The sequence below is a fragment of the Pinus tabuliformis genome, chromosome 8 (genome assembly GCF_031772625.1).
Source record: "Pinus tabuliformis cultivar Carrire ecotype Pingquan chromosome 8, CPIR1, whole genome shotgun sequence".
Taxonomy (NCBI): domain Eukaryota; kingdom Viridiplantae; phylum Streptophyta; class Pinopsida; order Pinales; family Pinaceae; genus Pinus; species Pinus tabuliformis.
The window spans coordinates 532,352,382-532,364,212 of record NC_142294.1 but is presented as its reverse complement, the minus strand read 5'-3'; the positions used below and the strand labels follow the sequence as shown (position 1 = coordinate 532,364,212).

The window sequence follows — 11,831 nt, the reverse complement described above, 5'->3', positions numbered from 1 at the left end:
TTGTAAAAAGGATATAAATGGCTGAAAGTTAAAGGTATTAGAGGTTCAACTTTTGGAGACTGTGGAGACTCTATTCCTCTGAGCGTCTCATCTTCATTCTAGTAATGCAAGCTTCTTTTGTTGTTAGATGTTCAATTTCCATCTTCTCCTCTGTTTTAAGCTTGCACTTGAATAGGTTATTCATGTTTTTCTTCTGTGTCTAATGCCAAATAACTGTAATCTTATCTCTGCATTGATAAATTAGATTTGCAAGCGTCATTTACTTTCTGTAGCTAGCCATTCATATATGTTTATGTATGCATCTTCTGGTACAGTCAGTATTCTTCATCTATCCATTCAATCTATAAACTATTGAGCATTAGTAGTCTAAATCCTTGTCAAACTGAGGGTGTTCATGAATGTCTGGAGTAAAAACAGAGTTGAAACAGTCATCTGTCTTGATCCAAACCTTAATCCATTCCAGTGGTTCAGAGAACAATATAATTGAAGATTTATATGTTACCAGTCATCTCCAAGCTACAACCTAGGAGAGCTTCCTAGAGTGCTAACATAATTGGCGCAGTTGCCAGGGAGAGGAGATTGAAGCTCAGCTTCCTTGGGAGATGATACAAATCCAGCTTTGATGATAGACAAAGTCTGGACACTTTTTTGGTTGTAATCATCTATTTGGAAACTCTACTGAAGGACAAACCTCTTGGAAACTCCACTCCATAGTGTTGGCTCGGTTTGTGAGGCTTACACAAAGAAATCCTCAGAAGCCACAAGTTGACCTAGTACCTGACCCTGAAAGAATCATCAAAGAAAGAAAGGCGTTGCGGAAAGGAGCATCAGGTTCAGGTAGTTCTAAACAATATTCTATATCTCTTCAAAAAAATCTTGCAATAGAACAAATACATGTTGAGAGTATAGCATCTCATACTAGCAGTGAAGAAAAAATCTCAGAGATTCATAAAGCTCCTTATTCTTTAGATTCTCCTTTCGTTATAAGCCCAAAGGAATCCTCCCCTCCTATCCATCATACTCATTTAGTCTTATCAGTCACTCCTCAACCCTCTTTCATTCAGAGTTCCAATACCCTTGTAGCCACCATAGCTATGGCAGGACCACAAGCACCTACAAAAATGGAAAGAGTCATAGCTGCTAGGTATGGACCTCTAGTACTACCCACTCCTTTGAATGCCATGCCTACTGGAGAATATCAGAAGTATAGGCCTAAGTTCACGGGGACTGAAGGTGTTACAGCTGAGGAACATCTTGAATCATTCTATAGCTATGCTGATAACCTGGACATTAGTGAAGATGATGTATGGATGAGAGTCTTTGTCCAAAGTCGAGATGGAGAGGCTAGAAAATGGTATAGAGCACTGACCCCAAGGTCTATAGCAGATATTGAGGCTTTAGATGATGCATTCCTAAAGCATTGGGGGGATAAGAAGGATATACTCTACTACCACACCGAGTTTGGGAACTTAAAGAGGGAAAATGGTGAGTTGTTATCTAATTTTAATAAAAGGTTTAACCGCATGTACAAAAAGATACCAGCTGAAGTAAAACCCATCACTACCTTTGCTAAACGCACCTATGCCAGTGCCTTTGATTCTGACTTCTGTCTATTGTTGAGGGAGAGATGATGTGCTACCTTGGATGATATGCAGGATGCAACCTTGGAAGTGGAATCGAACATCATGGCTGCAAAGAAGCTCAAGGGAGTGTTGATAGAAGGAGACAGAGGGGCGAATCTTCATCATCTTCAGATCCCAAGATAGATAAAATGACCAAGATGATAAAGTCATTAGCCTCTGAAATATCCAAATTAAAGGTTAAGCAACACTCTAGGAAAGGAAGAGTTCCTAATACCTTTGCTCCTAGAAACCAAAATCCATATATAAGCACTGATGAGCAGTTGCAGATTCTGCAAAGAAGCAAAGATGTCAATGAAGAGGAAAGGGTAAAGACACCTTTCGAGAATGTAGTCATGGAAGAAGAGCAGTTTGAAGAAGATGATGAGTTCCATTGTCTTGAAGACAAAGGCAGTGCCTCCTTTTTGACCTCAGGTGCCTATGAAAAGTCATTATTCAATAACCAGATCAGCCAAAAGTGGGATGGTGAAGGTGTTTTGCAAACTGAAGATCGGCACATATATGATCTGAGGTTGAAGATGAATAATGCCCAGGAAACCCCTGTTCAAAGAGCTGTTGTCACCGTAATACAACAACCTAAAAAGCAAAAACGACCAGCAGATGATCCCATCATCCTCAAAGCTCCAGCTCACGAGGTAAGAGGCCTTGACAAGTCTCCTTCTCCATTCAATTTTGAATAAGAAATTTAGAAGCTAAGCACACCTATACCTCTGATTGAACTAGTGAAGAATGAGTCCTTCAAGAGATCTATCCTCAAGGCCCGTGAGCCTAAAGCCATCCAAGCCTCCATTGACTATGTAAATCTGTAAGACGACAAACCAGCTGTTGTTCTCAGCCCAATGATTGAAAATTGTGATGACATCTCCCCATCATTCTATGTATCTTTGACAATTCATGACAAAATCCTCCATAACTGCCTTCTGGACACAGGACCCAACCATGATCTAATGCCCAAGGCTGTCATGGATGAGTTGGGTCTTGACATTACCAAGCCTTATCATGACCTGTTTTCTTTTGATTCCAGAAAAGTGAAATGTTTGGGATTAATCAAAGACCTAGCCATCACCTTTTCTCAGCTTCCTATGAAGAGGATGACGATAGATATTATGGTAGCAAATGTACCCCCCAAGTTTTTCATGTTTCTTTCGAAAGGATGGATCAAGAGATTAGGTGGAACATTGCAAAATGATCTGTCCTATTCTACTGTCCCAGTTTTTGGAGGTGAGAGTAGGAGATTAAACAGAGAAGCTCAGTTGGCTTATATCATCAGTGATGAAAGGAATCCCACTAATCATCCCATTTATGTTGTCGACACTAATTTTGGAGCCTGTATTCTTCAGATTGAAGAATCCCAGTTGGCCTCCACGCAGCTTAAAAAATTGGTTTGCTAGATCACAGAGGAAGAAAGCCCATAAATTTGGGACATGTTCTTTGATGGAGCTTTCTCTAATGCAGTTCCAAGGGTAGGTGTAGTCCTTATGTCCCCCACAAAAGAATGCATTCATTTAGATTTCAAATTAACTTTCCAGGTCATAAATAACATAGCAGAGTACGAACCCTTGATATTGGGCTTAAACTTTGCAAAAGAAATGGGCATCAAAGGTTTGAAGGTGTTTGGAGATGCAGACCTTATCATTTAGCGGGTGAACAAAACTTTCCAAGAAAAGCATCCAAGGCCAAAAGCATACAGAGATGAGGTATGGAAGCTCAAGGGTTCTTTTAATAGTTTCAACATTTCTTACATCCCTAGAATGAAGAACCAGCTTGTCGATTCCCTTGCTGTGTCTGCTAGCACATTTATTCCTCCTTTGCCTCCTAAATTGACTTATGAATTTCAGGTGAAATATAGACCATCTCTGCCTGACAATATCAAATATTGGAAAGTTTTTGAAGATGATGATGAAATTAATAGGTTTTTACAAGTCATTGATGAATTTTCCGAAATACACATTGACCAAGAAAACGAAACCATTAAAGAATGCAACCAGTCCAAGCTAAAGGACGAGATTGGTCAGGATAGCATTGTTCAGCTGCCTAGTAACCATATACCCAAAGGATTGGTGCCCCTAGAGAAGTTGTTTGATCATAATGATGTACCTTATAAGCCTGCCAAAAAAGAAAATGAGTCTAATGTTCATAGACATAATGTAGGGAGTCCAGCCCATCCAAAGTACATAAATCTGTCCACTCACTTGTCTTCTGCCCAAAGTTTTGAGTATTGCACCCTGATGAAACAATTTGCTGATATTTTTGCTTGGGAGTACAGTGATCTTAAGACCTATGACACCAACATCATTCAGCATAAGATTCCACTACAGAAGAACACCATCCCTTTTAAGCAGAAATTAAGACCAATCAACCCTCTCTTATTGCCTTTGATTGAAAAGGAAATAAAAAACTGTTGGAGGACAATAAAAAGAACTGGGATTCCAAGTTGAAGTTTGCACTATGGGCTAATAGAGTTACTAACAAGAAGTCCATAGGAAATTCTCCATTTAAGCTGGTTTATGGCACTAACGTTGTTTTTCCTATCCAGTTGATTCTCCCTGTGGCCAAATTCTTGCAAGAAGAACATGATGAAGAGAACGACATGGCGTGGAGAATGAGTACCTTGGTTGAATTACAGTAGATTAGAGAACAACTGGTTGAGAAGTCAAGAATTCATCAGAAGAAGATCAAAGAAACCTTTGATAGGAAGGAAAAAATGGATAGTTTTCAGGTTGGTGACTGAGTTCTCAAATGGGATGCATTGAAGGAAAAGAAGGGAAACCATGGTAAATTTGATGTCTTATGGACGAGACTGTTTGTCATTGCTCAAGTTCAGATGAATAATATTTTCATTCTATACAATTTGGAAGGGGAAAGTGTTTTTGATGGCCTAGTCAATGGGCGGTTTTTGAAACTTTACTTCATATGGGCTTTAAGGCCTTAATATTGTAATAGGGTTTTTTCAGTTTTGGATTTTTATACAAATAAACTCCATGCCCAATGGAACACTAGGAGATAAGTTTGTTTGGGTTGTTACTGGAAAGGCAGTAGTCTGCAGTTCTTGAAACCTCACACAGAGGCTTTCATCCCCAGAAGGAGCCAGTGTTAGCCCCTGAGGTAGAGGGATGCTATTTTTAGCAGAAATGTCCCCTGTTTTAGCTCCGACGGCCACATCTCCTCTTGCTCTGCTTTGGCCATAAGTCATGTTAGCCCTGAGGTGTTGATCCAAACAGATCCAAAATGGATCCAAGAACTCTCTAAGTCTTTAAAAAATCATTTAAAAGATCAAAATAATCACAAGAGAAAACCCTCCAAAGGACAGAAAAACACTATCGAGAAACGAAAACATAGAGAAAATAGTGAAAAACAGAGCAGCAGAGGCTTGAACTATGAATGCACAACAGCTGTCAGATCTGACCGATCAATGGTCCAAATCTGATCGGCAAATCGCAATCGGCCAGCACAACAGAGCACTCACCAAACGGCCCAGGGTTATCGCGATATGCGATTGCGATCACTCGCATCGCAATATCACATCGGAGTTTCACAGAGGAGAGGGATATATATATATATATATATATATATATATACATATGCAATGCGATAAAAACATGGACCCGAAAAGGTTTGGGAATGAAAATGTATATTGTTTCAAGTTTGGAGGAAGCCATTTTTTCGTTATTTTCAATGTTTTAAGAGTATTTCTAAAATACGAAGGGAAGCCTTGGAACGAGGCCGAAGTGACTTGTGACAACGATTGAGGACGGACCCGATAGGAGAATAAACCAGATTTAAGGACTTTTGAAATCTGAATGAACAATGTTCGCGGCGAATTTTCACAGTTTGAATGCATTTCGCTGTGTAAAACAGAAAGTGATCATTTCAGGGATTTCAAAGGCTAGATGCACTCATCTGGATAGAGGCCGGGAGACAAAGCTCTGGGAGACAGATGGCCGGAAGGGGAAAAGCCATAGCACGATGCAGCCGAACCAACAGAAGTGATCATGGAGCATCGCTGGCAAGAGCGAGCCACCTGACAGCGCAGCGAATTTACCAAAAATTGGTTACTATGTTGTTAGAAAAAGAGACCTCTGAGCTCATGTATGTCGAGTTCTGGCATCAAGTGGTTAAAAAGACACAGGGGATAGATTAAGACACCTCGAGCCTCAGAGAGCCTGAGGGCATTGTAAAAAGCCTATAAATGGTTGAAAGTTAGAGGTATTAGAGGTTCAACTTTTGGAGACTGTGGAGACTCTGTTCCTCTCAGCGTCTCATCTTCATTCCAGTAATACAAGCTTCTTTTGTTGTTACATGTTCAATTGCCATCTTCTCCTCTGTTCTAAGCTTGCACTTGAATAGGTTATTCATGTTTTTCTTCTGTGTCTAATGCCAGATAACTGTCATCTTATCTCTGTGTTGATAAATTAGATTTGCAAGCTTCATTTACTTTTTGTAGCTAGCCATTCATATATGTTTATGTATGCATCTGCTGGTACAGTTAATATTCTCCATCTATCCATTCAATCTATAAACTATTGAGCACTAGTGTTCTAAAGCCTTGTCAAGCTGAGGGTGTTCATGCATGTCTGGAGTGAAAACAGAATTGAAACATTCATCTGACTTGATCCAAACCTTAATCCATTCCAATAGTTCAGAGAACAATATTGAAAATTTATATGTTACCAGGCATCTCCGAGCTACAACCTAGGAGAGCTTCCTGGAGTGCTAACAGGGACCATTATGACATCCAAGAACGTGAAGTTATCATCAATGCCAATTGTTTTACATATGAATGAGATGCATAACATTTCATCAATGCCAATTGTTTTACATAGGAATGAGATGCATAACATTTTTTATGTCAGGATATGCTTTATCTTGGAAAATGATGTGTTTAGACTAGCCAAAGGAATTAGTACCAGTAGTAACGAAGCCACGATTTTGCCTTGAAAACAATGGCAATTTGACACAATTTTGAAAAAATCTAGTAGAAATTTTTGGAAATCAAAGTCATTGTTATGAAGCTTCAAGATATTGGGTGCCCAAAAATTCTTGATAATGTGAATCCATTTCCACCATAAAAAAATGAGTTAGATTTTTTGCAAATTTTCACCCCAAATTCTAGTGATAATTTCACCATATAAGCAAAATTGTGGCCTCCTTACAGTAAGCCAGAAAGCCGTAGGAAAATGAAATCTGATATGCTTTATGTCCAATCAATGCATGGTATTGGGTCCGTGGCAGGATTCCAAAATTCAGTGGGAGGAAATTCCTACATCGGGTCGGTGGCAAGATTCCAAAACGATGAAATTCCTTTGATCTTTAATGCTTTATCTTTAATCAATGCGTGGTTTCTGGTCCGTGCTAAGATGCTTTACGTCTAATCAATGAGTCAGAAAAAAAGCGCGGTGCGAGTAAAGTGCCAATTTAATAGTAAGAGAAAAAGGGTATTGAATATATCACGACTAGGTTCCATCAAGTAAATCAACCCGAATGATCAGTGCTTTTTTGTTTTCAATTGATTGGTTGAGTATTGAGACAGAAAGTAAAGGCGCAGACACCAGTTACACTGAGAGTGAAGGTGAAGGCGCAGATACCAGTTACACTGAAAGAGTGAGATCATACAGGACGACAATATCTTTAATCTTGAGTGCGCATTCCCAACCTCTGCAACACATCTTCAATCTTTACTTATTCTCTATCCAATGGCCTCCTCTTCAACATCCTCCTCCTCCCCACGAGGCGAGAACGAAAGCTATGTGTTTGATGTTTTCATCAATCACAGGGGCCCCGATGTCAAGAAAACATTGGCCACCGATCTCTACCATCGCCTTTGCGCACATGACTTGCTAGTGTTTTTAGACCAGCAGGAATTGCGCGAGGGAGAGAATATAACCCCTCAAATTGAAAGCGCCATTAGAACAGCCACTGTGCACATAGCAATTTTTTCTCCAAATTATGCGTCTTCAAAATGGTGCCTGGATGAGCTCGTACTGATGGTGGACACCATGGCACGCTGCCTACAGAGCTCTGTCATTAACCTCCTAAGGCATTTAATTAATCATACGGTTTGCATTTTATGTCAGGTGGAGTTTTAAAACATGGTGTCACAAGCAGGATGCTACACTTGCAAGAGAACCAATGATTGAGGAGAGAGCAGTTGCCTTAAAACTTGATTTAGCATAGCTTCCCAAGAATGGGGACATTTTGATGCGTTGCATATGATTTGATTTTACAGAGCTTTGCAAGAATGTGGGTATTTTGATGCATATTTCACATTTTGAACTCGATTTTGGTTGTTGATAATATTTGGGTGTTGTATGTATTAAAAAAATAATTATTAAAGGATTATCGTATCTGGAGAGTTCTCTAACCCAGTACAGAAGAAGAGATGTAATATCTTGTGCGTTTTGTCTTATTTTATTGGGTAAAGATCTGGATTCTTTTAAATTAGATTAAAAAAAAAATACAATAAAATAATTAAATAAAATTGAAGTAAAATGATCAATTTATACTTGGTGGTGTTTGGATTCTAGATTTTGACAATCCATAGTTTTGTGAATAATATTTTTAAGAATATATAATTCTGGATCTCCCAAGTGTAGAGGGATCAAATCTCTTGAGATGCAAACTTCTTTTAAAGTGAAAAGTGATTTGATCTTTCTGAGCACTTGGTAAATCCTAAATTAAGATAGTTGGTATATTTAGAAAACAAACATTTTTTTTTAAAGATTTGAAGATATAAAGTGTTATTGTAAAACTTCATTATATTGATTTAGAGTGTTATTGTAAAACTTCATTGTATTGATTATAGAGTGTTTTTGAGCCAAGGTGAGACAACCCTACTTGCTATGGTCCTATGAGCGAGGATGTAGGTCCCCCTAGGTTGCTGGTTCAAATCCTTGAGTGAACAATGTAATCAATGCAATCTTGAGCAAGAACAATCATATATACCTAAGAGTTATATATACCTAAGAGTTGCTCTAGGCACAATTTCTTCAAATAAAAAAAAAAATGGTCCTTAAAAGTTGGTGCCCCGATCTTAGACAAGACTATATATATCTAAGATTTGCTCGAGACATAATTTCTTTTCATAAAAAAGAATAAATTGACTTAAATTTATTTAACACAAAATTATATTAAAATTTGTTAAAAACTATATAAAGTATAGGAAAAAAACATAAATAATTTTATTTTTGAAAGTGTAATTTTTTTTTAAATATAAAATTAAAATAACCTTTTTATGTTTGATTTTTTAATACTAATTTTCATTTAAAAATTTGCAAACAAAATATTGATACAATATATTTACTAAATATAAAAAATAACCATTTAAATATTATATAAAAATAATGAAATTTCATTATATCAAAATATTAAAAATAATAGTTAAAGAAATTTAGCACAAATGGTGAAGGCACATGTTTAGTGGCCTAGCCACTGAGTTCAAGGCTCGAGAGAAATCCCTAGCTAGTAGGTTCAAATCTAAAAATTGATCATCATAATTCATTTCTAAATAATAATAATAATAATAATATGAAATTCCCCATTTTTAAAACTCTTAATCATATTTTAAAGACTTATCATTTTAAAATTTTACCTTTAATCTATATATATATATATATAAAATTAATTATAATATTTGAGATTATGTCGAGTAATTAGAGAAATGACTTCATACCTTTATCTATATATAAAAATATATATTTATTTAATATTTCGTTTTATTGATTTATTTAATTATTTTAATTATTTATATAAATTTATTTATTTTATTCGTTAATATAACTATTTCTTATAATTTTATTGTTAGTTATAAATGAAGTCTGATTTACATAAATCAATAAGCTTCTAAACTAAATATCTATATCCAAATAACACACATCCAAATAAACAACATGGCTGCAGCAAGTCCCTGCCAAGGCAGTGGACTTTGCTAATGAAATTTAGCAAACTAGTTTCTACCATCTCAGCGACAATGTTCACAGTGTTCAAAATTCTACAACTGAGAATGAGCCTTTTCCTTTTCTTACTGAATGTTAAAACAAGCTTCCAGAATTATTTTGCAAACTCGCCCTTTTCCTTTTTCCTACTGAATGCTAAAATAGGTTGCGTATTACCAAGTCGGGTCATGTTGATCATGAAATATGGGATTTGCAACAAGTTGCTCAACGAGTGTCTCCACTAACAAGTTAGTGCTCGAAACACATTATGTTGAAGCTAGCCATTATGGTCTTCATGGACACTTGCAAAGATCTAATCATAGAGCAACTCAACTATTTCATTGGCTTCTAAAGACCACAGTTTCGATTTGCTAACTTTACAATCTTTATTCACATCCAACTGCTAGAACATAAGATTTTTCACTTGCTCTAAAAGTCTTTCATCTACTAGAAACTTTCTTAGTTGTAAGCCATTCAAGACCTTAATATCTTGGATAACAATGGGCTTTAAAGCCAGAAAATCAGCCAAATCTTGCAAGATACCCTGGAGTAACTGAGCAAACCAAGGATAATTTTAGGGGCGAATGTTCGCCCTTTGGCGAAATTAAGGGGTTTTAAATTTTTAGTGGGCGAATATTTTGTATCATAGTACATTTTTACAAATCACCTCAAATAGCCCACCTTATTTTAAGGGAGCTGGTAAAAAGGTAAATTTAGCCCTTGAAATTAGGACTTACAACCTTCCATTGGCCAATTTTCAAGAATAGGTTTTATTTAAGTGAATCCTAAGTGAATCCATTCGCCTATTTTCAAGAATAAGTTTTATTTAAGTGAATCCTATGGGCCAAATACCATATTTATAAAATAGGTATGGTAAACTAATAAAAATATAAATAAATGAGAGTTATGGTAAATAAATAAAACATTTTTTATATTTACTCCATAAGTCACCTTATATACATGTAACGGTGTAAAGAAATAAAAATATAAGTAAAGTGGAGGTATGGTAAATAAATAAAACGTCTTTTTATACTTACTCAAATGGTATGGTAAATAAATAAAAATATAAATAAACTAGATGTATCGTAAATAAATAAAACCTCTTTTTATATTTAGTCTATAACCCTTGTTCTATTTATGAAGGCTCAAGAAAGAGGTTTTATTTAAGTGAATCCTATGGGCCAAATACCATATTTGTAAAAGAGCTATGGTAAATTAATAAAAATATAAATAAACGAGAGGTATGGTAAACAAATAAAACATTTTTTTATATTTACTCCATAAGTCACCTTATATTTACGAACACTCAAAAAATGGGTTATATTTAGGTGAAACCTATGGCCAAAATACTATGGGACAAATACCATGGACTAGATTGTTATTAATACCATGCAAAAAACCATTATTAACCCTAATATTAGAATTAATAAAAATAAAAATGGCACATGGTATTGACCCATGGTATTCACCTCGAATGTAGCCTATTTAAATGGGGGAATTAAACCAACATGTACCCTATGCTAAGATTCACTAGGACTTTACAAAGTTTTATTATTTAGTGAAAGACTTGCCAAGATCTTACAAGATTTTATAATTGAGCAAAATATTCGCCATGCCTTGTGAGAGATTCACCAAAAAATTATATATACATATTGTATTATTGATAAAATCGCCTTCCATTTTTCCTATATACCATGGAGATTCGCCCATTTATTATATTTATAAATTTAGGGGGGGTTCTTAAAATTTTCCCTGGAGCAAACTGAGCTTGCGTTAATTCTTTGGTCCCTTCTACCCCATGCTTCTTTAAAATGTTTGTCGGAAGAGCATCACCTTCGGGGGTAACTGCGAAGGGAGGAACACCCATCTTGACTCCCATTTGAACCAGGGAAGATTGCAACTCATTTCTACTAAGCTTGCCACTGCCATCTGTATGAAGATCTGTGAGCAGATTTTCTTCCAAAATGATCATAAACATCTGACCAGCTACTAGTTGAATAAAACAGAGTACAGGGTAATATTGTATATAAGTAGATTAAAATGTGCAGTATATTTTTCTCTTTTGACTTCCATAGGGGAAGTAGCTTATGTATTGTAATGGGGACTTCAACAACATTTTCCTTCCTGTCATTTTTGGAAGGGAAGGTTAGTAATAAGGAAGTGTTGTACAAGCATTCAAGCACCATCAAGGACGATGCTAAGAAATTTTTCTTTTGTTGTTTTCTGGCAAAAATAGACAACCCTTTCTCTTTTGTTGTTT

The 11,831-nt window shown here is 36.2% G+C and overlaps 1 pseudogene; it reads right to left on the bottom strand.

The window, feature by feature from the left end:
• Positions 1-9,744: 9,744 nt before the first annotated feature.
• LOC149236504 (uncharacterized) lies at positions 9,745-11,549 on the bottom strand (annotated as a pseudogene).
• Between the last annotated feature and the right edge of the window lie 282 nt (positions 11,550-11,831).